Below are 23,827 nucleotides of genomic sequence, written 5' to 3'. Positions count from 1 at the left end.
TCGCAGTTCTGCTCCCTGTCTCAGATCTGTGGCTGAAATGTCTTGCATGGAAGAACAGTGTATGTATTGTCTGTCTCTCATCCACACACTAACCCTAAAGCTCAGATCTTTCCCCAGCTTTGATTATACTGTGGTGGTAGTGATGTCTTCTTCCCAGCGAAACGGTGGCGCTACGTCATTGGAACGGTTCGGCGTAGGATGAGGATGAATTCCAGAATCCCCTGTGATTCCTGTTTACAGAACTGAAGATTGTTCCGGTGATCAGTTTCACCATACCACCAGTGTGACAGCGGAACCACGACCTGCATTCCATCCGGTTGTTTGTTAAAGTTCGAGTCAGTTAAAAAAAAAAAAAAATCAGTATGGATTAGTAACGGTGGGTTTTCCCTGCTGACACATTTACAGAGTCCCGTGATCACTGAAGAGACATGTTGCTCACTTTCCCCTCTACTACTGCCCCACTAGTTGTAGCACTACAGCAGAGAGGGCGCAAGCAGACAGATCGAATGGCTGTGGGGGATGGTGATAGGATTTCCCCTCACAGATCAAACTATTGTCTTTTCTTTTTCCAGATCGACAATAGACTGACATAACAGGCTAAATTTGTAAAATCATAGGGAAAGAATGAGACGATGTATATATGTACTATCCATTCATTTGCTTCACCTTAGCAGTCATATCTATGGGAACTGAAAGCACCTTTGAGCCTTACAGCTGTGGTAGTACCACTTTCTTCTGCAAATGGTAGCACTTTTCTTTTAGAAACCCCCCCTGATAACATCGTCATTTTTGTTATTTGAGCATGTAAAAGTGAGGAGATGAAGGTTGCTGTTAGCAACAGTGAATGGGAGCTGTGAAACAAAGGTCGCCAAAACTTGTGTGAAGTCCAAATAAAATGGCTCTCCTGCCCTGCAAAAATTCAGATTGGATTCAGCATGGGTGTTCTGTGTAGCTGGAGGCGTTTAGTAGCTTTTCCAGTCTCCACTTATTGTTCCACTCAGGACTGTGGAATTGTCATTCCAGAAATCACTTATATGATATTTGTTACTGTTCCTGTAATAGAATTGCAAGGCGTACACAACTGTAGGCTTCGCCCGAGGCTGCCTTTGGATTACTGGTCTGGAAATCGGCAAACAACACGACAGCAATCAAACAAAGCTGGGCGATCACCAATAAGCAAATTGGTCACACAGGGGCAGCAGGGGTGGTGTGTGTGTGTGGGGGGCACACACTATTGGCTGAAATGGAATGCGGCTTCTTTCAGCCCAGTGAAAACTGCCCGAGCGGGAACTCTTGTCTTAGCGATAGCCCCGGCGTTCTGCCTGGATTGGAATGTGCATTCTTAGTGCTGCCAGTCCCCCTGGAAACAGCACGAAGATGATCCCATAGATATTCCCCTCTCTGGAATGTCCGCGTGTGACAGTGGCCGTGTTGTTGGCGCGCGCGAGTGATTTTTACCCTCTCTAGTGTCTCTGCAGAAAGGAAGCCGTACGCTGACCTGTCCAAACACTTGAAGAGAGAGCCCCTCCCCTCTCAGTTCCTCACACGGGATCTGCACCCTGAAGACTCTCGCGCCTTGGGGCTTGTGACAGATCCAGCTCTTGCGGTAAGTGCGATTCGTCATTCCCCTCCGGAGTTGTCCGCTGTGAGACTGCACCATGTTTCCGGATGCACGGCTGTGGTTTCTCTGGATGACTCGTGAGATTAAATTTTTGTCCTTTCATGCCCCAGAGGGCAACCACATCAAAATGCAGGCTGCTGGCGCTGTACCACAGCACGCTTTGCCTGACCTGTACATCCGTTTAAACCTGAGTTCGTTATCTGCCACTAAGTACATGTCCCCCAAACAGGAAGTGAAAACTGAATTTACATGCTGTTTAAAATAAACTTAAATATAGCAGCTATAGACTCTGCTCTTGATAAGGTTCGGCCTCTGTGGTTTTGGCGAGAACACCATGGTCAAGCAGGGCATGAAGAATTAGCCCTTTTATGTTACGGGATGTTAACTCGTGTAATAGCAATTGTTTCCTCTCTGCACAGAGCGGGTTATAATCTTTCCTCTCTGTCAGAAGGAACCATTGTCTTGTCCTCTAATGTACAGCGGCCTGTGCTAATTGACAGAGGAAGGGAGGGAGAATAAAGACTCCTCAGAGCCATGGCAACCCATTGTGGCTTGCCTCCTTGATCCCTATCACAAATCCGCCATTGTTCTCCCAAGATAAGAAACAAAAGGAGTAAACAAATGTTATGGCTCTGCACGTCTAAAGGCAAATGAGCGGGTGAAGCCAGTGGGTCAAGAGGGGAAATCGCCATAACAGTAATCCGGCCCTGGGGCGTCACACCGGGGCGTCTGCCCTCGGCCAAAATCCAGGCCTTGTCCGGATCTCTCATGGCTGCCTTGCTGAGGAACCGGCACTGCTACAATGCAGAGCTGAGTCCTGTGAAGGCCTGGGCTTTTGGATCCTGCTCTCAAATGTCCCTGCAATATTCCATCCCTGCTCTCGCCGCAACGGAGGTAATTTGTCCCAAGATGGCAAACGTACCGTTGGGATGCAGTCCTGTTTCCGAACACAGAACGACTTTCGAAGTTATATCACTACTGATGACAGAAAGTTATTCTAGAACTTGATAATGTGTAAAATGCTAATTTCCTGAATTTCCTCAAGGGGTATGAATAAAGTATCTATCTATCTATCTATCTATCTATCTATCTATCTATATCTATCTATCTATCTATCTGTCCATCTAATGTGTTCTTGGTATGAGCCTGCAAACATATTGCTTTAGAAATAATATAGCCATAATATAGCCATAGTTCTGCAATGCAGGAATTCTGTAATTCCAGTATAGCAGAGAAGTAAATGTTTATGCCTGTGTAGGAGTGATACAGTGGTTGAAAGTGAGGGCAGAGTGTTGAGTTTGCTGTGCATTTCCATTTATGGCCTGGCATCTTGTTTGGAGTAACGTTTTGAGATGCAGGTGATACATGGTTAACTGGTACAATACTGACGCTGTTAAGCTTGTTTGTTTCTCTTTCATTTCAGGGGCAGTATCTTAGGAGAAAGATTGTTTAGATACTGTTCCCCCGTGATTAGGATTTTATTACTTGGATTACCTCAAACTAAGAAAAAAACATGGGAAGATGCTGCTTCTTTTGAGAACTTAAACCAATCTTAATGTACTAAACTCAAAGCTGGCCCATACCAATGACAAATGAGTGGCTTTCATTTTCTGAAATGTTAGGTGTAAAAGGTATTAATGCTTTTGTACAACATGTGCTGTCAGTATTGAAGATTTAAAGGGGCGTTAAACCTCAACAGAACTCTGCAGTAATATTGTCCCTCACCTGGCACCAGTCGTCACAGGAACAGCAAGCTCTCCCATTGGCTTTCCCGTCACCACGCACCATGCCCCCCGCCCCGGGGACCGAGACGCGAGTGGATGCTCGAGTTCTCTCCCGCCGCAACAAGGCTTTGCTTTCACGATCAAAATCTGAGCCTGCAAAGCGCAGATTATCCATTTACGTTTTGTGGCTAATCTTATTTCCTAAAATTTCAGGTTAAACTGACAGCGATCCCTCAGATTTTGCTTCTGTCCGCCTCAGCTCCCCATGGTGCACAGTGGAACAGTTCCTGATGTATGGAGGTTTAGCACTCAGCATTGTTTCCAAAGGATAATGGTCACAACGCAATAAAGTCTGTCATTGTTTTTGGGGAGCATTGTGTGCATGACTGTCTAAGTTAAGTGGACAGGCACACAGTGAAAGCTTATTAAAAATCCAGGAAATTAGCTTTAAAACGTTGTTCGTCTTGTTTGTTCTTTTGTAAGTAATTTAAGGTTTATGTTTTTTTTTATTTTTAAATTGTGGGTATCTGCAGTTTAAATTAAAGCTTTAGTTCGTCCCAGTCCACCTTGTTCGTGCCAGCTGCATGCATCCCAGCTTGTCCCTGTTACGTCACATGGCCAAAAACAATGGCAGTTAGAATCTGAGGTTACACTCAGCAGTTACCGTGCGTGAATGTGCCCATTTGTTTTCTTCATGGGTTTCGGTTAGCTGGTTTGCCTGTGGGTAGGACATCCCTCACAACGGATGGCAACGAATGGATCTGAGAAAGGCGTATAGGTGGCAGGGCGAGCCTGAATTGCGATTCGAAGGTCAGCCTGATTTTTACCGTTGTGATGAACGACCAGCATTCTTCGTTTATTTATGCAGAGTTTGTGCAGTCATGCTCCGGGGCGGGGACAGGAAATAGCTTCGCAGTGTGTCTGCTGAATCACCAGAAAGTCCCCAAAATCAGCATTGCTCAGGGTCTCTGTGCTGGCACCCGTGCGTTCTTTGTAAAAGGTCTTCTCTGGATCATCCACAGCTTTGCATGAGTGTCGAAAGCCGCCACAAGTGTAGTCGCTGCCTTTACTCTGACACTCATCGCGCTGTTTGAAGTTGTTGAAGTTTGCTGTTTGAAGTTTGAAGGTGTATCATATTACTTGCCCTATACGCTGTAGTTGTACAAATCAGATAGTAGTGTGTCCTCAAACAGACCTTGCTCTCAGCTGAGAACTAGTGTCTCATTGTGGAACTGTACACATCCTGTCCCCGTACTGTCGCTATACTTACTGTATGCACTTTTGTACGTCGCTTTGGAAAAAAGCGTCTGCTAAATAAATAAATGTGAATGTAGAAAGGACTGTTTACCTTCTGTTCCCAGTATGAGATGCACCGAGCTTAATGTAACAGAGAAGAGTGCAGATCACATTTGAAAAACATGAGAAGTCATACCTTGCGTTGTAGTGAAATTATTTGTAAGAGCTTGTTGCTTGCTTCTGACAAGTATTTTTCAGTGGTTTGTACTGAATTTTTTTGACTTGAAAGGCTTAAAGTGAAGGTTTCTAAGTGATGGATCCTTTTTATCAGTAAATCTTAGGCTTGTAAGGACAGTAGGGTATAGTAACTCATGGTGATTTACAGACCTCTCCCTTAGAAAATGTGAATTCCATACACAGGTCAAGCTATGATTTCATAAATAACTCCTTCCCTGTTTTGGTGTGTGAATTTGGGCAGTACGTAGATCAGTCATTTCAAGATAGACTTTCAAACCGGGCCAATGTGCGGGTGCTCTCAGAAAACAGCTGGCAGCTGCGAAGCAGAGCATGTGGACTTAAAACTGCTGCAGGGGGGGATGTATAGCTGACCTTACTCAAATTGAGTTATCCAGGCTTGACCCTGCTGCTAGGTCAGCAAGGTATTTTTACAGACAACGCTGGTACCCTGCAGCTAACCAGCTAGAAACCAGCAGTGTACTCCCCCCCCCCCTTTCCCCTCCCCCTCCCCCTCTCCCCTCGCCCCACCCCTCCCCCCACTCAGGGGTTAGCCTGGGAGAACCTGGGGATCATTAACTGCGGTGAGTGGGGAGGGGCAGGGGGTGGGGGTGGTCTCAAAAGTTAATTACTCCCCCCAGCCTCGAAACATAGCCCTCTGTTTCCTTTACGAATCTTGAGATGTGCGTGTTTTTTTTTTTCCCCCCGCGGTTTCCCTCGCTAGGCCTCCTCTCCCTATTGGACTGCGGGCTGCAGAAGTACAGACTCTAATCCTATTTGGAACACAGCTGAGGTATTTCCGTGTTCCAGTGTCGTCCCCCTTCTTCTTGCTCCAGTGAAGGTGCAGCTGGAACAGGGCAAACGCACAGCGTGTGTAAAGATGGCGTGTGTACTAAAAGTAGCCGTGGGTGAGATTCCCTGGCAGTGGGAAGTCATGTCTAATGACAAAAAAAACAGTGATTTCAGATAAAGTTGGTGCAATCATTAAATGCACCAGTAAAGCCAGGAAAGCAAAGGCAGAGGTCTTCTGTCCTCCAGCAGTGGATAGGAAGGTTTGGACACTGTACCTTGTAAAGATGCTGTGCAGAAGCGGAAGGGTGGATCATGAGAATACTGACCAGATGGTTCTTATGGGTCTCCCTGTGCCAAGCGGCCCACAAGGCTATTTATTTTAATCCGTCGTTGTGGCTGATTATCTGCTGCGCAGTTGACTGCTCTGTTTGGGAGTGCAGTTCAGTTTCCCCCAAAGGCCCGCTCTGAGTGCTGTTCCACTTAAGTGCTGAAACAGGCCCCACCGGTGCATTGCCTCTTGTCGATATTGTGCCAGATGGCTTAATTGTGGAGTGTAGTGATTATCTAAGAAGTGCGAACGTAACACAAATAACCATATTTAGCCAGAGTATATTGCTGGTTCGTTATTGCATTCCCCCCAAAAGAAACATCAAAAGCTAAAATGCCACTTTTTCCCTTGAAGTGATAATCCTCAAGGCTGTCTGCTGTATTTGACTGTACAGATTTGGCAGAAGGCATCAGGAGAATAGCTTAAGTAATGGAGCCTTTTTTTTCCGAAAATGACCCAGAGTAGGATCCAGGCAGCGAAGAGAGCTGCGCATGATGTCATTTCCTGCCGCAGAGTGATACTCTGTGATACTCCATGGAGAAGCGGGCCAGACACTTAGACCTGGACTCCTTTTCGGAAAATAGTCGCGGCCTTGCCCATCTTCCCAGCAGGATGAGTAACGGCCGGGATCACCCCAACTGCGGCCTCTCCCCCTCACAGTCCCTCTGCTGCTCCGGTTCTGCTGAATGGGTTCTGTTCACTGCATGTGAAGACTTTTCATGCCTTTATGTACCTCTATTGCACTTTCATATACATAGCACCATACATAGTGTAATACCTCATGCTTATTGGTACAATGCCTCAGTATAATAAAATACATGCACATATATACTTTACACTGTGCCCCCATATATATTCAAGCCCCTGATTAAATAGGATCACTAAAAACCATGAAACTGAAAACTGTGTACTGGATCGTTGTTTCTGCTTATGGTAAGACTGAGTTACAAAAACATCTCGTGAGTACATGGGGCTCATCCTCCTACAGACTAAAATACTTTCGGATGTTAGAGTCTGATGGCAAACGGTATTTTTTTGGTCTGGAAATATGACTGAAGGCTTTGTGGTTCTGAGTTAAAATTACCGATGTCAGTCATTTTTTTACTGATTTCAGTAAAACAGAACTCCGAACTTCCTGGGCTGACACCAGTTCTGTGTGAATGGCAATTAGGAGAAAGAGAGCTTCAGACTGTAAGGAGGCATGCCGCCGTTCTGTCATTTTTATGTCACCCACAAAACCACAGCAGTGGAGGACATACCAGATCACCAGGCTGATACTGATGAGGAATGTTCCAGAAACCGTAATCTCCTTCCTCGCCTGTGCTTCCAGGCACACAGAATGTGAAGTCATGTTTCAGTTGTGTATCTCGAGCCTTCATCTCGGATTGACCTGAAAGTGAATTGAGGTGATTACAACTTTGAGACCGGAGACTTTCATTTGGTTGCTGCTGTTGTTGAGAAGCTCTGTGGAAGGGGAGAAGAAAACTCATGCTTTTTTTCCCTGATGTCATATGTAGGGGAACTGGGCCAGGGGCTGAGCTAATCCTTGCCTTCCTCCTCTCTGTCTCTGAGCCTCTCCCCCAATCCGAACCTGTAATTCCCCTTTAATCAGAGAAATGCCTGTAGTTTCTTCCAGAGGGACGAAGGTCCTGACCTTTCATCTCAGCAGTGCATTTTAAAGGAGGGATTTGCCTCTTTTCCCCCTCTGCTGGTATTTTTTGTTAACAAAGGGATTGGTCCTTTTGCCCACGCGGGGCCGTCCGTCAGAGATCACGAAGCTCCTCCCAGTCGGAGGCTTGCATAATCAGAGGACAGAAACCGTGACCTTCAAATACCAGCGCTCCTGGCTAACCTAATTGGAATGCCAAGGGAACTCTTTATCCTGCTGAAATTGCTACATGAAATAAAGTGCCTCCCTTTGTTTTGACATAGCGTGAGGGGTGACCTACACGAAGCTGATTCCTCACTGCAAAAGTCCTTATTATAAAATGCACAGGGCAGACTTCAGGGAATGAATAACCCAAATGTGAAAACTTCTTGGCAGGACAAGCCGGAGTGATGAAGATGGAAGCTGACATTTTTTGACATATCAGCTTTTATTTCGAAATTTGATTCCATTTCAGCTGAAATGTCATATCACAGGGAAAATAAAACAAAAGAATAGTTATTTTGGAATAATATCCTGAGACTTCACGTCTGTCATATCTCAGACCTCTCCCCTCCAGAGAATTTCACTGGCTGTTTTAAGGGGCAGGATGTATGTGTGACTTCTTTAATGCTTCCAGAGGTTTGATTCACACTGCCCTGGGCAAGAATTGAAATTTGGGAACCGGATTGCATCACTGAGTCTCTCAGCTTGTACAAATGGGCAACGTGTAAAAATGTAAGCTATGCAAGTCGCTCGGAATGAGAGAGTCTGCTACACAAATGCAGTGTGGAGCTGGAACGCTGAAGCCCTGAGCATCTCTGCAGTCTTAGCAGGGGAGAGGGAGGTATTGGCAGTGGCACAGTGGCAGCATGCCCCGCAATGCTTCTCCAGGCACATTTTCAAGAAGGAGCTTTCAGATTCGCTCATATTTATAACATCTACATCAGGTCATGCAGGTGATCGTGTGTGGTGGGATATGATGCCTGTCATGAATACATGTGCCAGTATTTTACAATGTGTTTGTTCTGTTTTAATGTACAGTGACAAAAATAACATAATCTTGTCGTATTTAGCTGTAAGCAGTCTACTTTGTGATATGACCTCATCTGACTGGAGTTTCCAGCCCCCCCCGTCTGAGTTGGTGTGCACAAGAAGTTACATCAGTGCTTCCTTTGCTTGTGATCGCAGTCATGGTCAGAGATTTCTGTTTCTTGGAAACAGACCTTCATGTTGCTCAATTTTCCGGAAAAGTCTCCCTGACTACGCGCAAAGCAGCCAGCCGGCTCAAACCCAGCAGGATTTAAAATGATGGGCTTGTAGTTCACATGACAACAGCAAGCTATCAACCAGAATCTTTCATTACTTTTTCATTACTGCCTATGAACATCCCTAAGTGGGGGTTGTTAACGAGCATCCAGGTACTCGATAACTGGCTAATGACTGTCTAACTGAGTAATGATTGAGGAATCGATCATATTCTTAAGGAAAAAAATACCCTAACTTTTGACAGTTCATCATTCACCCTGACGGCAAGTCGCTTCCCATCAAACCACAGTATATAGACACCTTAACGACATTACTGGAAAAAAAAAGGCAGATTCAGTGTTGAGGCTTGTGTCTGTCATATTCTGTTCCAGGAGTAGCTGGCACTCTGCCGTTCCTATTGGCTTCATGTCAAGCATGACTGTGTTCTGACTCAGTTATTGATGTATGTTGTCAAATATATTTTTTGCAGTGAGTGAAATAGAATATATTACACCTGGCCCATCGGTTTCACTGCTGCTAGGGTAAGCAACGCAGGGATGGCATGTTTTTGTTGCTGAGGGCTGCCGTGTTGCCTAATACATATTTTTAAAACTTGTGTTTTTATGGTTTTCACAGCGTTTCCAGCTCATCATCAATGGCTGCAGTTACTGAGAGCTCAGTGCACAAAACGTGACTTTGGTTTCTCCGGCTTTCCATATCAAGCTGCTGACAATCCATCTGAGTCACTTTCAGTTCCCCTGCCTCACAAAGCATTTTTGTTCGTGAAGAAATTAGTACTCATTTGCAATAGTGCTCATTGGATGTGTAGTGCGTGGATGCTCCATCCCTGCACTACACATGTATTGAAGTGTACATACATAATATGAGCAGGATATTTATTGAAGAATAAGTAACCCCTGCTGATGGGTGTGACAGTAGTACCCTACCCAAGATTTAAACATGCAACTTGCTGGTAACACACTCTTTTCCAAATCAATAAAGATTTGCAGCTTCCTGGGCACAGTGAAGCAGTTGGAATCTTGCAAGACCTTTAACAATAGCATAGGCATTTAGCTGTACGTCAGTCAGTTTTGAATTGTGTTGGAAACCTGGGTATTTTGAAACACAGGTTGAAATGAGCCACTTTAGATAAGCATGGCGTGCTTAGTGTTGTAAACAATAATATAATTTCAGGTAAAGTGGCCTGTACTTTTTAATTTGAATTAATTGCGGATTAACACAGGTGCATTAACTTAGCCACTGGAGTCTGTCACCTTTAATTATAGTCATAGCAGTCCACTTTCCGCTAATCTGTGATTTAGTTTTTAGTGTCGCTTGCGGATGGACAGAAATGCAGCATGTCCCCTCTCTTGCCCAGGCATGGGGGAATGCCAGGAGCCAGACTGGGGAAAGGGACTAAATTTAGCCCCAGGATGCAGTGTGGCCTGGCTGGTTCCAGGGAGGCACAAGGGTCAGGGTCAGAGTGTCAGGGTCCCTGAGTAAACATGGCATTCCTCAGCTGTTTGAGGCCTCTGGCCCAGTCCGCTGTGTCCTGACCCTTTAGGGGACGGGGGGTCAGGGGTCGAGGGGGAACGGGGCCCAGAGTGTTGTTATGTTTTACACCAGCAGGACTGGCAGAGGCGCAGGGAGAGGGGAAGGTGACTGGGAAGTGTACACCAAAATGCATACATACATACACATACATGTACCGCTGTTGCGTGGGTATCGGCCTCGCTGTAGCTGTGCATTACCCTGTTCGTGTGCTCTCTACCAGATTTCCTCTCTTTCAGTGTTCATGCCCATGCTGCTGTGTGGCTAACCGAGACCTCAGGAGTCTGGAGTACTTGCCCTTTGTTAGAAATCCACTCAGTGGGTACTTTTTTGTACATGCCTTTCATTCAAATAAAATTCCATAACAGTTGTTCCTTGTGGAGAACTCACTTTAGTTGTCAATATTTCAAAATATTCAAATGCAGTACGTGTCATTTCTGTTAAAAGATGTGACATAGTGCAGTCACACTACATGTCTTTCGTGGATCAAGACTTTAGCACCTGGGGTGTATATTAGGATGAATGCTTTGACTGATGTCAAAAACACAAAACTATTTATGTGAATAATGACAGAAGAGGATAAGCTTCTGGTGTGTGAACAAAAAATAGTCACACTGCAAATTTATAACTTCATGGAGCAAAACCTTTTTCACACATTGGAGTGAAGTGTGTTCTTTGCCGTGAGAACCGTAGTGTTCAAGACCAGACCCGACACAGTGCTATACAATCTCTGTGAGCAAAATGACAAGGCTAGATAGACATCATTAAACTTGCTCCACCGCTGTTTTTGGGAAATGGAGATAATTATCCAGTTCAGAATACTTGTAAGGATGTTGTGGGATCGCTGATTAAGACCATACAGTCCACTGTAATCCACAAGTGAACAGAATCTGCATTGTGCCAGAATTGCAATATGTTTGGATCTGACCCTACAATGTAATGTACTAGACTTTGCAGGCAGGGAACTTTAAGCAAAAAAGTTTGAGAGAGTGCTAACATTTGCTAGGAAATGTTTGTATCAAAGTATCAAAATTCTTGATTTTTGGTATATTGCAATATATTTATGATTTAAATAAATATATTTATATTTGCCATATATTTAACATATATTCTTGGAATGAACCAAGTATTTCTCAATGCATTACATTTCATTTCAGTACGAGTTAATTTGCAAGATTTGATTTCATAATTTACAAATACCCAAGTGACAACATACAGAATACAGCACATTTCTGATAACCGTTAATCATTAAATTATCTAAATAAATATGCTAGTTCAACCTGCCTCAACATTGTTGCGGTTATGTTAAATCTGCCAGACATTTGGGAAGTAAACGTTTGCCCACAAATGTATCTTTGTATGTGTGGAAAATCACGCATGTCCAGAATTAGCCCTGTGGATATTTCTGGCCTGTCATGAAAATTCCCAGCGTGCACAGGCTGTCAGGCAGAGTGACCGCTTCATTTTTCTGCCGGAAATCTCATCCCTGCTATCTGTGGCTGTCCAACGCGTGACCCGCACGATGTGTTCTCTCTCTCTCTTAGCAACAGGAGAATAGCATCTCTCTTGAACCGGAAAGGTCACATTCTTTTTAGCTATTCATCTAGGACCTGCGTAGTGGGTGCGGGAGGGGTTCGCTTCCAGAGGGGTGCTCTGGAACACCGCTGCGGGGTTTGTCTTTAAACTCTCGAAATATGTCCATGTCGCACCTCTGCCAGGCTCCTTTCAGTAGCTGCCGTCAAATCCGTCTGCGCACATCAAACGGAAGAACCTAGTGTTGTTCACCAGACAGCCAAGGGCACGACTGCTTCCCACCTTTTTTCCTCCATCCGACCTTTCACCCCTGCACAGTCTGCTGCATAACCTCTGCCTGTCTGGCCGTGGTGGAATGAACTGCCTGTCAGTTCATCTTGGAGAGGGGTTTTTTTCCCATACGTAAACCACAGATCCCCTCACGTACAGGAGGGAGTGAGCGCACCTCACCGTCCAAACGATTTGCTTTGGTGGAAAAAAAACTGAGAAGTGAAAAATTTCTCCCAAGTGTGAAATGCAAATTTTATGAAGACGTGCAGACGAGGAGGCATGTTTTTCAGTGCCAGTGGGGTGTTATGTTGTGTCAAAATATTGGCTTAGTAATAAATCGCTGCTGTTGAGAAGAAATAGCGTGAGACTGGTTGCACACAAATGAAGCATGCATACTACCAGTGGGAGGCGGGGGGTTGTGACAACATTGCATTTGTTTGTTTATTTGGCAGCGTTGCAATGCAATGTTGTGACAATGCAGACTGGAAGGTGCCAGTGACGAGGCTCTGTCACGGTGCCACAGCGTTGCACAACAACATTGCAACAACGTTACGTACGATTATAAATTCATTCCCCCTTTGACAAATGATGGGGCTTTGGGATTTAACTCTATTGTACTTCGTTTCTCAGTGTTTAATTAAAGTCATAGGTAGCGTGGCTGCTTTCCCCTTTATATGCAGATGGACACCAAATGAGCGGTCCTGGATGTGTACCTGTTTGTGGTAAGGGAATGAAGAAGTCTGTGGGAATGATAGGAGGGAAGAGGCTGCTTTAGGATAGCTGCTGCCAAAGTGCTGTAATCTACTTCATGTCCCTCATGTGACTGGAAGGCTTGATGTGATTCGCAAGCTGAACTCATTATCAATTCATTTTTAATGGCCTGGAAGCCATCACCTCAAATCAGTTCACTCTCTCAGCCAGGCTGAATGTGTGCTAATTCCTCCCTCCCTCCATCCGTAAAGCTTTTAAGGCATTTTGGTTCGGGATCGTTCAGGTTCACCGTCCAGAACATACAGGGCCAAGATATGTGTTTTTTTTTGCCTTTTTCATACATTGGCATCAGGTGTGTCGGGACTTTTGAGTGTTGCTGTAGTCTCGGTGTGTCTGTACCTTGTCGTGGATGTGTGGAGGAGTTGCGTTTCTGCGCGGCCCTGCTATGTTGGGCCTGGCAGCTGCCTCATGTTCTCCCTCCATCAGGGGGGTTGGAGGAATGCGCCTCACGCCGGGCGGGGAACGGCAGTTCCGCGAGTCGCTGGAAAAGGGGCTGGATTCCTCTCATACCCGCCGAGATATCGGCGCGGTGATATCAGCGCAGATTTATATAAGGGCGCTGGCAAACAGGTGACCCAGCCCGCAGCAGGAATGCAAATCATTGTAAATCACGATCGGCCCTGCGCTGTGGAGAGCCGAGGCCGATCCTCCGGGAAGGAGGGAGGAGGTGTTTCTGACATTGGAAGCCGAGTTAGAAAAATAATACCGAGATGGGAGGATTTCATCGTGGGGTGTTTGTTAGGGCAGAGATGTGGAGACACGTTCGCACATCCAAGTAGCTGCCAAACTTAGGACCCCTTTGAAGTGGAACAGCAGAGCAAGGCCTTGTTTTAGATCAAGCATAGCTGACTTCTGGGATCTCAGGGAATCTAACAGACAGTTTTCCTTCACAGGTTTCCATTGATATATAAGTTTTTTAATTGTAGTGTTGGGTTCCCTGTCTAATGGTGAATCCACCCCTGGGTGTCTGCTGTTACATAGTATAAGTTTTAACTGGGCTCTAAGAGGATATTTGAATGTGTGTGCGAATACATCTGGGATGAGGGGGCTGACATTTAGCCTGCCAGGATGTGTGAGCAGGCATGGAGGTTCTGTCTGTCTGTTAGGATACTTTAGGTAAACTGACAGAGTATTCACTTGTTAAACCTTGAATATATTGACGTGATTTATAAGAATGGTGATGCTGTAGTACCCGTTACAGTAGTCAGGGCTGACATGCTGTCGAGTCAGGGAATTGTAACGTTTCATCATATGATTCCTCTCTGACTTTGAATTTTGTCCAGCATGGCGCTCCGTAAGAACCTCACAATGGTGTCAAGCAGGAAGGCTTTTCCTGTTGTCAGTGCTTTGTTCAGATAAATGGAAGGTTTTAATGTTGCGAGATGGCAAGCCTGAAGTGTGAAATTTGCAATTTCAAAGTTAGAGTAAAAAAAAGGGAGAAAACAAAAAAGGAAATGTATTTCACACATTATGCTGAAATATCAAGAAAAGAGGCACACGAATATGTGAATCAGTGTGAGGATGCAATCTTTCCAATGGTTATTTTATTTTCCTGTTTCCTTCATGTGTATGCATTTGTTTGTATGGATGTTTAATAGCCTTATGCATTTGCCATTCACTACATAAAACCTTGCAATAAGAAGCTTTTTAGTTATGAGATTCACCCCCAAACAGTTAAAAGCATGAAAATGTATGTTAGCCTGAATGGTAGGACATTGGTTAATTAGGAGGGTTTGTGGTTTTTGCACACTTTAGTCCTTGTTTCTACCCTTTTATGTTTGCCTGTTTTACAGGTTTTACCCTGTCCTGTGTGTTTATAAAAATGATGTATTTTTTTGAACATCTCCATTCCTTGCTTTTAAGCCAAAACCAGTGTTCTAAACATCCAGGTTAGGAACTGCGCAGTGTTTTTTTTTAAACCCCAGGACCACTGGTGGTCTGAAACTCAGACCAATGCATTTCCTCAGTGCTCTCAGCTCCAGTATCGAGTTTCACGATATTGTGGAGTGAAGGTAAGAAAACACACCGAAGCCGTGGGTTATTTTTTTTTTTCCTGTTTGTTGTTGTAGGGAAAGCGTGCATTAGAGAGGGTAACCGGCTGGTTTACGGGGTTATTTTTACCCTAACACGGAAAATGAAAGAGCTTTTCCCTCGGGGCTCTTCAGCGAGCGTCTGCTAATCTCTCATTTAGCCCTCTCTCTGACTCGGCCGTCCCCCTCATTAGCGGTTCTCAGGCTGCGGTTCGGCCACGTTTTCCGCTCGGGTCCTCTTTAATCAGGCGCTCTCGATGGAGGCGAGTTCGCCGAGGCAGCCTGACGCCGCTGATTGAGCAAGGCGAATAATCTCCGACTCCCCTCCCTGAGCGCCGCAGACGGCCTCAGACATCTCAGGAGAGCACCTTGGGCTTGGATTCAAATGGCTGATGAGACTGCATATGAAAGTTGAAAGCTAAACTCAGAGTGAGCTGGTTCTAATTAATAGCCCCTGGTCCTGTGGCCTCACATGACAAAGCAGCTGTAAAGGGCTATCTCTTCCCCCCCCACCTGAAAGTCCTGCATTTTTCATATACATGAATCATCTGATAACTTTACATTACATTCATTTTGCAGATGTTCTTATCCAGAGCAACTTCCAGCACCAAAAGAACAGAAAGATATCCATTCAAGTTGAATGAACCACATTCATCTGATGAACTCATCCACATTCATACCTCGCCAAACATTACGTAGCCTGCTTAGTATGTTTTTCTCCCAAATTGTCAGAAATTCCATCTATGGTCCTGTTACTTTGTCATTATTTTAAAACCTCCAGAATTAGTTACTGCCGTGCAAAGTTTGTTTTTGATTTGTCCCTGTGAACTGGAGTCCCCGTGTGCTGGGCTTGGATCAGAATTCTTTGTGTGAGCTACAGAGTAACAAGGCTGATCTGGGGCCAGTGTTTATGGACTCGCTCTGCCATCATCCTGTGATTGGATGGAGGATTGCTGAGCCTGCTGGAAGTGGAAGCGTTGCATGTGGCAGGTTACTGACATGCCTTCACTGGCTTATGAGGTAGTTAACATTCAAAAGCTGCGCCCCGCTCACACAAACTGTTACTTTATTGCACATCACATCAATCAATAAATCAGATCTTATGTTGTATTGCATTTTTTACACCTGAAGTGTAAAAAAAAGTGCTGAGCATAGTGAGTTTTCCAGGGGGATTGGAAGCCAGGAAACCAGACAACCCACAGGAAAATGGGAAGAACTGGAAGTTTATTCCCTGACCCCTGGGGAATGGTGGTCATGTGACTCCTGGAAGCCAGTGGTATGTTAACAGTGGAATTGCATGAAATATCAGTTCAAGTATAGAGACAGATTTATGGCTATAGGGATGGTGTGGTGGATTTAGGCAAGCTATTAGGGGGACTCTCCATCCAACGGTGGCCAGGGTTGGGATTTCATCAGTAGTGGTAGGCTGGGTAATTTGTCAGTTGTCTGTTTGTCTGTTGAGGCAGGGTAAATGCTTGTCAGTAGGCGGCGGTGCTGCAGGGGTACTTGTTGCTCAGATGGTGTGAAGAGCACAGACAGAGAAGGAGGGAGGGAGTGGGTGGTGGTTAGCGTAGGGGGGCCTGACAATTTAGGTACAGTGTGTGATGGTGCACTGCGAAACTTTGTAGCCTCAGTAGAGGTAAACTGTGGCAGCATAGAAAAGGAAATGAGCAGTGAAGTTAGGACACAGCGTGTTTAAATTGCAGGGCAATCCTGTTAAGAATGAAGCAGTTCTTAGCACAAGAATTGTGCTCTGTACAGCCAAGAACCACCCTCATCCTCAGCACCCATCTTGACTGTGGGACCTACTTTCAAGACAAGTTTTTAATCTAGTCTTACAAATGGAGATTGTGTCTGATTGTAAAGCAAAATGTGGTAGGCTGTTCCTTAATAGAGGAGCTCTTTGTGAAAAAGCTCCACCACCAGATTTTGTGTTTTCTATTTTTGGAACAACCAGAAAGCCAGTCTCTTGTGAAAGAAGCAATTTAGAGGGGGTTGTAGGGGATTATTAGATCTTGCAAATAGGCTGGCACAAGCCCATTTAAAGCCTTATAAGTTAGGAGCAGCTGTTTGAAATCTGATATTTTACTGGTAGCCAGTGAAGTGATGCTGGACCCAGTGTAAGTTATTTTTGTCATACATATTTTGACATGTTCATGTGTGATTAGAGTAGAAAAAATTCTGTCTTTATATTTCATGATTTATGTCACAGATGTGTTTATGGAAAATCTTCAGAATTTTTTTTCTTGCCTTTGTTATTGCAGCGACTGGCAGAATTTTTCAAGCTGCAATCTTCTTAACAGATTATCTGTAGAAGTTGACCATACTCTCATTACTGTTGAAGCTGTGAATTCTTTCAATCAATAATGGAAAAACCTTTGCTTTTGGATTAAAAAATGTCAACCCCTACACCAAACAGCCTTTTATCACTCCCCCATTGACCCCCCATTGACCTCCACCCTCACCCACCTGCGCACCATCACCAGGAATTGTCTATTATGCCAGTATCTAGTCCTGGTTATCATCTCCCTGAGCACTGGTGTCTCATGAGAGGCCACAAGCACACTTTATAACATGGTTACTCTATTCTCACCCAGCCTTACTCCCAGCTACTCTCCTCCTACTCCCCCTCGCTGCCTTCTGTCATTCTTCCAAGTGAAGGAAAATGCCACCGTAATGCTCACATAATGCTCTTGAGGCATTGTTGTAATGTGTTATTGGCTGGCTATTAGCTAACGGTTGCTATTACTTAAGAGTCTCACTCACCAGTAAGCCACTGCAGATTCTGAGCTGAAAAATGCACGGAATGGAGAAATAATTGGAGAAAGGTCGTACTCCACGAGGTCAGTGACGCATTTGAACATCTGTACACAAAGCATCTTCAAAGAGTGGCCTTTTTTTATTATAGTTATAAATTATGTCTGAGTTTTATCTACTTTTTCTGATCCACCTGCAGTTTTAATTAATTTGTTAGTAACAGCAGTTTATTAGTTGGGCCCTTTTAATTATTGTAGTAGGTTGATGATCAGTATTGTTCAGGTATAGTTGGCTTAATTGACTCGGACAAAATTCGTGCCCAACACTCAAAGTTGTCCGTCAACTTTTCTTCCTGATGCAGAACCACACCTCCGGAGTAGCGGCTTTGCAGGAGGAAAAAAAAAAAGCCCTGCAAGCCAAGCTGTCATCCAGGGCACCGTTCCTGCAGTGTGCTATTGGCAGCGGCAACTCCGTGACGTTGGAGATCTTACAGAGCGTGAAAATAACTGAGTACACTGCTCTAGAGGACAGTGAAGTGGGGGGAGAGAGAGGAGACAGAGAGAGAGAGGGAGGGAGAGAGATGGATAGAGAGAGGCATTTGAGGCCTCTGGCTAGGTCTTGTCTTCGCGGGCTGAACGGTGTGAAGAAAAGGCCATCTACAGACATGCTGGCCGCAGGCCGAGGTGGTGGAGGCTGGTGGATTTGGACCAGGGCAGATGTGGGCTCGAAGGGAATGGGGACATACATTCTGCCGATCACCCTCTTGTGGACAATATTCAACACAAGCATTGTGGGCAACCATCAGGAGGCAGGAGCCAATGGTGGGGTGGGGGAGGGGCAGAGGCGGTGGGGGGGGTGGACTCAGTCATGGCTCATAGGACCACAGAGGGGACACTCCTCGGACAGCCTGCTCTGGACTGCAACAGACAACCGAGCGGAGGAGCATTACCTTCTAAAGCGGTGAGAATTTTAGCGCCTCTCCTTAGAATATGCAGCGTTCTGCGCTCCAAATGCAGAGTGAAGCAATCGGCTAATTAGAGTGCCGTGCCAGTATTAGACCAGTTTAAAGGTGGCGCAGTAAGCGTTTGCACAGCAGAGTGTGTGTGGCGGAGTGAGGATTATGGCTGAAGTCATTTGGTTGAGCAGCTGTTTTGACAATGCATAAGATTTATCCAGGGGAACTTGCAACTTCTGACGCATTGATTTAAAAGAAAAATACAAATACAACAGAAATGAAAAGTAAAAGTTAAGAGCAGAACAAACAACAATAATTTCTCTGGAAAGGAAGATGCTTTATGAAAAATTAACAGTGCTTTATTAGAGGACTACTTACATGGTTTTTTAGGTTTTATTATAGGTTATCATAAGAATTATAGGTTTTAAGAAAGTGCTAAGTGAAGTAGCTTAAATAAATTGTAATGTCTCAGAGGAAAGTTTATTTGATTGATGACAGTGATTTGCTTTCATGCTTTCGTCTGCTTGCGTTATGCGTTGATGGAATTCCTTATGTGTATGACAGAATGTTGTGGTGAAACCCCTGCTATACTGCCGTTATACCAGTAACTGTTATTAGGAGTCTTTATTGTGCCTTCACTGTAAGATTCTTTGTGTTGCAATGAATTAGTACAGGTAATTTAGCCCTCGTTTGGGGGTCTGAAATGGTTACCATGGTAGCTTCCTTTTCAAAATGTTTGTGCGTTCAAACATTGGTGGGGCCTCGTGTGTCAGAACTTTTTCGCACACTTCAGGGCCACTTTCCACCATTAGAAACTCAAGGCTCCAGACTAATTGGAGTGGCTCCTCTCACCATTTTCAACTAACATTTTGAATTCAGAAGCTGTGTAGGCCACTTTTTTGTGTTAATGTCATTTTGACTTTATTTGTACTGTTGGAAGCCGAAAGCATCTCCCAGACATCCTAATGGTGTGTTCAAAAGTTCAGCAGAAAGATGGACCATTCTGGTTCTCTGCTCCTCAACCTGTGGCCTGCAGGGTCACAATGAAGCAGCTTTTCACAGTAACCACTAAACCACTTAATACCAACAAACACTCAGTGGAAGAGCACCAGGGGAGAGGGGTCAAGGTGAATTGAGCCAATCGAAATGCCTGTCACGTCAGCTGCTCTTGTGCTTGGACAAGGACCTGCAGACAGCTCAGCCCTCGGGGGCTGGGAAGACTTCACACCACATAGCCTCTCACTGCTCTTGTCTTTTTTAAGTATCCCCAGCGGTAGATCCAGCATACCATGCTTACTCCCTTAGCACAGGGAGGTTTTTCGAGATTAATCCAGATTAAGAAGTATGCTTAAGAGAACCGCTAAATGTCCCACTGAGACTTGGAGCCCACAGTTCTCTCAAGTCTAGAATAACCCATCCTGTGTGTCCGCAGTTCCTTGGGATAGAGATGGCATCGCTGGCAAAGCTGGGGCTTTCCACAGATGTGTGTTGTGGCGGCGTTGGCCTGTTTGGGCAGCAGATCCATTGATGAGGATTAGCTTCTGACTGACTGCGTGTGGATGCACCAAAGAACAGAATACTGTTTGGAGCCACAGCACAGATGTATTCAATTGACTGTCACGGCAATATGGGCAGCAAACTTTTTTCTATGCAGTGATGTGATGGAAAATTGAGTCAACAAATTGAGCTTGCCTTAATTAAAAAAAAAAAAAGTTTAAAAATATTGAACCACAGCTACTGAGTCATCTCTGAAGTGCTGCTTTCAATCGAGGGTGAAGAGAATTAGAAAATTGCCTCCTGTGTTCGGCCCTCCTGTGGACTATGGACAATCTAGAAGATGAAAGACAGCCTCCCACTGGAGCACAAGGTGGTTTTTGAAGTGTCTTGAGAACTGTGTGGCTTTTACAAGAGAGAGATGTCACACTGCTCAGGATGTGTTTGATCAGAGTGTGAGGTTTATCATTGCAGGGTGTGGTTACAGTGGGAGTTGGTGTCTGTTTGAATGTTGAGAGGGTGTGTATTTTGGCAGTGGCAGGGTGTCTGTTTGGGTGGTGAGTTTGTGCTGTGTAGATTGGGGCGGTATGGGTTGGAGTGATGGGGCAATGTTGGATTTGTGTGATTGAGAATTGTTAGGTTTGAATGATGAAAGGGTTTTGGGTAGGTGGGTTGAGGGTTAAGAGAGGACCTTGTTTAACTGTGAAATGGTTGCAAAGCACTTATCACTGAATTAAAACAATGTTATAAATGGACAGCATTGTAAAATACTGTGTCCGATGTAAGTCACTCTGGATAAGGGCGTCTGCTAAATGCCAATAATGTAATGTAAATGTAATCTTGGTTGTCCATTGTTTGCATGAGACGTAAAAAAAAAATCATCTTTAGGAAGTGAAGAATTTTAAGCAGGACCTGAGGCAAGCTCTGTTCCAGTTATGGGTTGTGACGTGGTTACTGGATTACACAGATACGTTTTTCACTGATCGTAATCCTGAGAAGCCAGCACCACCGGCCTACTGAGTCGCAAGCACATTTCGTCTGAAATGTCGCCATTCGTGCAGCACAGTACCATTTGGGAAGTCAGTGTGTGTTGGAAGAGATCGGTGTGCTTTTTGCCAAGCGTCCCCGATAGCCTTCCCTCTTCCAACACTTTTTTTGGCTTCGTGAGCCCTTCCTGTCATTTAAAACACAGTTGTTTTTGTCAGGGATTAAGACATGGTGGCAGCTTGTTTGTCATAGGCTAACTTTCCTCCCTTCCACTTGTGTCCTTGGCTTAGGATCAGTGGGATTCGACTAGTTTCAGAACTTTTGGTATTTTCATACTGCTGTAGTCTCAGAAACACTGATGTGTTAATTCTCTGACGACACAAATGAGAATCCAAAAGAGCTGTGCTATGCACAGTTTTTTTTTGAGGAGACTCCAGACTTTCATGAAGTTCAGGCTTTTATCATGTTATCATGAGCATATGTGTAAAAAATAATGGAGTTCAACTCTCAGAGCATGCACCAACCTGGTGCTTCATTACATAAGCTATGGAATGAAGCACCAGGTTGGTGCATTCTCTGAGAGTTGAACTCCATTATTTTTATCACATATGCCCATGAGAACATGATAAAAGCCTGAACTGAGGGTAAATCATATCATCAGAACACGGACAGAAGATATAACTGAATGTTGGCTCCCCTGAAAGAGTGCCGCGGAGGACCTTCATCCATCCAAAAGTGCAAGGGAGGATTAATCCCAAAGATGTGTGGTTTGTGACTGACAGGGCCAACCTCATGAACCAGTTCAAGCACTGGTGTCTTCGGCTCGTGGCCTGTTAAGTGTACATTTTGTGAGTACTCACAAGACATGGTGTTGTTTGATTGTTAAATTGTTCTATGACACTTGGTGAGTGGAGGCGTATGATTAATTTATGGTGATTCACGTGCCTGTTTTAGATGTCTGAGCTGTGGGATGAATGCTTGTGTGCATGTGAATGTTTGCTGTTGACCTGTACTCAGCGCAGCAGGCTGTAGCCGGGATTAGAGGGGAGTGGGGAGGTCTTGGACTTGCTAACTCAGGTGTCATTTAATCAGGGTGTAATTGTAAAGCAGGATGCATTTTTAAGCTCCCAGCATTCATCATCCTTATGCATTTTTAATTATTTTACCGTAGATTTAGGTATTAAACTGAAATCTCTAGCTGTCCAACCCCCCGTAGGATTATTTATTGAGAGCTCCCCTTGTAGATTAAGGCAGTACAAAGGGACTAGTTTTAAGTGTAGGTCTTTTTTTTTCCCCCAAAATGTTCTAATTTTATGTCATTATGTAATGCGATTCTACATTTTCCACAACCTGCATTGTGTGGTCAGAATAGAGAGCATATTGTTCTTCACAGACTACTCGGAGTGGGCGGTGCTGGACAAAGGTCGCTGGCTGAAAGTGATTTTCTAACTCTCCCCCCCACTGAAATGAGATGTATTCACAGTGCTCTGTCTGTTCATTCCTTGGCCCCGAACTCTTCAAAGCAATAAAGATCCTCACCATGCTAATTAGAAAGGAAGTAACGAAGATTATTAGCGATCTTCGTTTCTGCAAACTCGATTCTGCGTCAGCCTCACAATTCCCTCCTTATTCCGCTCAGCCTTCCTCTGCTCCGTAGACTCTTAGGAAGTTAAAAACCGTTGACATTTCAAATGTGGAACAGTGAAATGCATTCACTTGTCTCACTACAAAGGCAATCGGAAAGAGCTGCCTGCCTCTTTACTGCGAGGAGAAGAGCAGGAGCTGTGTACTGTAAGGCTTTTGTAAGTATTTTTTCTAAAGAATAGTGCAGAGGAGCACTAACAACTAACTCATGACAGATGTGCAAACAATGAAAAAAGACAGAAAGACAACACTGGATTGTCTGCATCCATCAGAGACCCCGTGGACAAAGCCCCCAAATTGCCTCAAAGCAAACACGAAGGGCCCTTACTTATGATCCTGTTGGTGCAGAGTGTAGCAGTCTTTCAGCTTTCTGTATGCCACTGAGTGAAAGTGGGAGTCCAGCTGGTTCTAGCCAGACAGAGCCTACTGCACCATTTGTTATAAAAACCCATTTGACTGCAGAGGGTGCCAGCAGCGGGACTGGGAAACTCTGGCACGCAGCAGTAAATTAACTTTACCGCCCTTGATGGGAATCTTGCACATACCTGCAGAGCTGTCGCGGACGTAATTTTAATATAAATCTGAGAACTCGAGCGCTCGACGCCGTAGCCGCAAGCGTGGCAGTGCAGCACAAACACAATAGATGACAGGCGTTATGGAGTGTGACTTTGTGAGTGGAAGGGCTGTCTCCGAGGCTTACGCAGGCCTATACCATTGCTGGCTGTGGGGTGTAAAACCAAGTGGCTGCTGGTGAGCATTCTGACGTGGGGCACAAAATGTTTCGGGTCTGCATTTGAGTGGGGTCCAGGAGAGAATGAATGGGTGGGAATTAGGGGTGGTGAAGGTGGTGCTGCCACCGCAAAGCCATGCCTGAATGCCACAGCCAGTGGTGGCCATTGTGGTGGCAGGCAGTGAAAGAGTACAGGAGAGATTTAGCACAGGCAGTTTTTTGGGGGCCAGGGGGAAGAGGGGCATGGGGTGAAGGGAGCAGATGGTGGGGGCCCCC

General features: G+C 44.9%; 1 protein-coding gene across 3 annotated transcripts in view; it reads left to right on the top strand.

Moving 5' to 3' along the window:
• The window catches only part of rassf8b (Ras association domain family member 8b), a 45,270-nt gene that overhangs the window by 4,328 nt on the left and 17,115 nt on the right, over positions 1 to 23,827 (top strand). The window contains exon 2 of one of the 3 annotated variants that reach the window (XM_036520020.1): positions 1,479 to 1,606. The gene's annotated coding sequence lies outside the window, so the exon portion shown is untranslated. Of the gene's footprint in view, positions 1 to 1,467; positions 1,607 to 18,638; positions 18,702 to 23,827 lie in introns of those variants that run through there. The other 2 variants (XM_036520019.1, XM_036520021.1) reach the window with 2 other exon arrangements.

The sequence above is a fragment of the Megalops cyprinoides genome, chromosome 25 (genome assembly GCF_013368585.1).
Source record: "Megalops cyprinoides isolate fMegCyp1 chromosome 25, fMegCyp1.pri, whole genome shotgun sequence".
Lineage (NCBI taxonomy): Eukaryota > Metazoa > Chordata > Actinopteri > Elopiformes > Megalopidae > Megalops > Megalops cyprinoides.
Note: the sequence above shows the minus strand (reverse complement) of the source record. Positions and strands in the feature narration are given on the sequence as shown.